Here is a 4,039-nt window from a genome sequence, read left to right as displayed (position 1 = left end):
GGGTTCTTATGAATAAGTAGCAGAATTTAAAACAATAAACATATAATATGCACTGTTGCTCAATATTTAATTATAGCTTCAGATACATGATATTTTCATTTGCTACAAGCAGGATACACGAGAAGTGTGTTTAACTCGGACACGCAGACGGTTGTTGTGGTGATAAACACTGTAAACAGCAACCGTTCGTGTGTCTGCGCTTAATGCACAGCTCGTAGATGAAAAGCATTTTAGGGGGCCCTTGGATTTTGGGGGCCCAAGGCGGTTACCTAACTTTGCCTAATGGGTAAGTCCGCCTCTGATTTTATCTACAGCAGACTTACCATATATTTAGATTATTTCATTTAGTGTTAGTGTGTTTTAATATTCATTAACAAAGGACTATCGATTTTTAATATCAGCCATACACACTCCTTTTTTCAGTCATAAGTGTATTTTAAACAATCTACCTATACTTTGACTAAATATTTGACTGTGTCTTAACTTATGTGCACAGATAGTCGGGATGAGACATTTAAAACGTCCTCAGTTCATTTGGTTTTTACATCCATTTAAGGTTTATCTAAAATAAAATAATTCAAATAATGGAGATGCAGTTTGCACTAACATTTAGTTGATGCCCTCAGGCCATCCAAGATGTAAATGAGTTAGTTTGTTCATATAGGAACAGATTTGAAGAAATTGAGCAATTAATCAGTCTCAGCAATGGATGCTGTGACGTGAATAGGTGCCGTCAGAATGAGAGTCCAAACAGCTGATAAAAAATCACAATAATCCACAAGTAATCCACACCACTCCAGTCCATCAGTTAACGTCTTGTGAAGCGAGAAGAAACGCATTAATCATTAAGACGTTTTTAATGTAAAAAATATGAATCCATAATCCATAATAACGCTTCCTCCAGTGGCAAAAGTCGTCTCGTCTGAATCAGGAGACAAATATTCAGATCCAGCACCATTTACCAGTGTTTTATACCAGCGTATATTTGTGGTCTTTTTTCTCTCTTTTATTATTTTCCATTTGTTTGATGACATATTGTTATAAATGTAAAACACTCTACACCTATAATCATTCCAGTTTGATTTGTATAGTGCTTTTCACTATATGCATTATTTCAAAGCAGCTTCACAGAAACTCGTAATATTAATGTTGATACCATATTATTATTTGTTAAATTCCAGTCGGAAATAGAAATAAATAATTGTCACTGTATACATAAATAAGGTATTCTCTTGATCATATTCCAGTGAACATAGCAGGATGGGGCACAGCCAATCAGTCAACATCACTTCAGAATATGCATGGCCACTATGCTCTGGATGGGTTGAGCTACACCTGTACTCATACAGAGTTACAGAGTGACCCGTGGTGGAAGCTGGATCTGCTGAAGTCGTACAGCGTGAACAGAGTGACCATCACTAACAGACCCGACTGCTGTGAAAGCAGGATAAATGAGGCAGAGATTCGGATTGGAAACGACTCTTCAGATGTTTTCAACAACCCAGTGTGAGTCTCTCTGATATATTCTTATTTCTGTCATGAAAACTCTCGGAGGGATTGGCCTGGTAATGTACATGACAATGTTAATGTATTTGGTTTTGGCAAAATAGATCTGCTACGTTGCTGCTGCTGCGGCAGAACAAGTACTGAGACTTGCTACTACCAATACATCTACAACATGCTGCTGTGAGCATTTAAGAAATATTGCTGCTCCAAATATGACATACATGAAATAACCCCCCACAAAGCAGGAGACATAGAAGGGACAATACAAGCCAAAACAAGAACAAAACACCCCCCTAACAAGCAGATCTATCGTCAAGACATATGTACTGCTGCTGCTCCGAAGAGCCATGTGAGCCGCATGCATGACTATCTATGTGAGCCTTGGCTACCATGCCGACCGGCTTAACTCTAATTAGAAGCGCACTATGTGTAATGTTTAATTAACTAAATGGATATTCGTTGCAATCCGATAGATAAGACCCCAGCACCCACCTGAGCAAATATCATAATTTAGTCATTTGATAACTGCTGTTAATTCTCCACTTCATCAGTCCCAGCAGCAGTGTAACAGTTTGTTAATTCATGTTCGTGCAATGATGAGACGGACAAATTTAGTCAATGCAAGCCATTTTACTCTCTCGTGCAGATAAAAGTTGTCAAAGTTACAGTGCACAAAAACCCCTGGGTTGACTGACCTGCAGTGTTGGGCAGTAACGCATTACTTAGTAATGCGTTACTGTAATTTGATTACGTTTTTAGTAACGGAGTAATTTAACGCGTTATAATTTTCAAAATAATAATTAGAATATAGTTACAAGCCGAGGTCTCTATACGTTACTGCCGCGTTACATTGCTGACAGAATGCAGTGTTTTACAATCTAGATTGTAAAAAGAATGTAGCTCACGCACTGTCGAGTCAAGTGCCAGTGGATTAGAGACCTGCTCCCGTGAGACCCGACGCAGCAGAGCGGGACAAGACTTGATAGGCGAGTGCAGAGACTCGTGTGTGTGCGGGATGTGGGAGAATAAAATGATTCACGGGACTCCCGCAAAATCGAAATATCGAACTAAATTGTTATTCATCTATTGCACAAAAGCAACATGAACTAATATAAAATATAAACGATTAACAGGTGCAAGCGTATGCAGAGTTTCTATTTAGGATATAACACGTGTTTGCTGCATTGAGCAATGCAGTGCTGAAATTTGCATGCTCACGAATCCTCTCATTATAACACACAAATTGTAGACATTATGAACGATTCATTATGCATACATTTATTGTGTTATAACTTGTAAATAATAATTATAAATGCAGGCTCTTTGCTGGCATTCTGCTATGCCTAACCATACACGCAGCAGCCGCTTGCTTTAGTTAAAAATAACAGTGTTCTGTGAATGTTGATGCTTTAATAACAAATATTTATCGGGAGTGTGTATGCTAGGATTTCATTCATTTCATGGAGAAAAAAAGTAACATAACTAGTAATGTAACTAATTACTTTTGAAATAAAGTAATCAGAACAGTAAAGTGATTACTTTTAAAAGGAGTAATCAGTAATTTAATTACATTTTCAGAGTAACATGCCCAACACTGCTGACCTGAACTGAAATAAAAAGCAGAAAATAATGTTCTTTCTCCGTTTTCTAAATTACATAGCACAGCGAGAGCACACGTCGCACGAGCACATTTCTACGAACTACACTACCCATAATGCATTTCACTCGGCACTAACTGTTACAGCCATAGATAGTGATCTTCAGCTCTTCAGTCTTCAGTCTCCTGCAACACTGTCATTGATATGACTGCTATAAGCACGTGCTTCTGACGCTGCATGCAGCTGAAATCAACCACACACTCATCACAGTGAAAACATCGACCTTAGAAATAACGAAAGTGAACACTGGGATAATTGCCGATGTATATGGCGAACCCCCATTGAAATGCATACACAAGAATGCTTATTTAATTTAACCTGTTTCATGTCCATTACTATCGGCGTGTCCTCAGAGCGATATGCTCTAAACTGCGTTTTGCTCCAGCTGTATAAACACCGATGCTAAATGCTGCTGCTAATATGCTTAATATTCACTCCTACTCAGCACAGCTAGTGAAACATCAACCTTAGAATTTAAATGAATGCCGCTGGAGATGACGAACCCCGGTTGAATTGCATACATAAGAATGCTTATTTCATTTAACCTGTTTCATGTCCGTTACTATCGGCATGTCATCAGAGCGATTACATGCTCTAGACTGTGTTTTGCTCCAGCTGTATAAACACAGATTCGTAAAATCCTGCTGCTAATGCTTAATATTTCGCTCCTGCATACAAAGCAAACTGCTAACATGACACTTAGTTTAAACTTGATTATGGTTGCTCATTTTTGAATTCAATTAGGCAGACCACACAATACACACAGTGACATGGATTAGAAGAGCATTCTGTAGCGAATGAGCTCATAAGGGAAATATGAATAATTAATCATAACTAGTTATAATTAATTATAAATATTTAGATCCGCTGTAGAT

At 38.0% G+C, this 4,039-nt stretch overlaps 1 pseudogene; it reads left to right on the top strand.

Annotated features, from left to right (window-relative positions):
- Positions 1-282: 282 nt before the first annotated feature.
- LOC107699376 (uncharacterized) overlaps positions 283-4,039 on the top strand; it is an 8,286-nt pseudogene continuing 4,529 nt past the window's right edge.

The sequence above is a fragment of the Sinocyclocheilus anshuiensis genome, unplaced genomic scaffold, assembly GCF_001515605.1.
Source record: "Sinocyclocheilus anshuiensis isolate Anshui unplaced genomic scaffold, SAMN03320099.WGS_v1.1 scaffold971, whole genome shotgun sequence".
NCBI classification, from domain to species: Eukaryota; Metazoa; Chordata; class Actinopteri; order Cypriniformes; family Cyprinidae; genus Sinocyclocheilus; species Sinocyclocheilus anshuiensis.
Note: the sequence above shows the minus strand (reverse complement) of the source record. Positions and strands in the feature narration are given on the sequence as shown.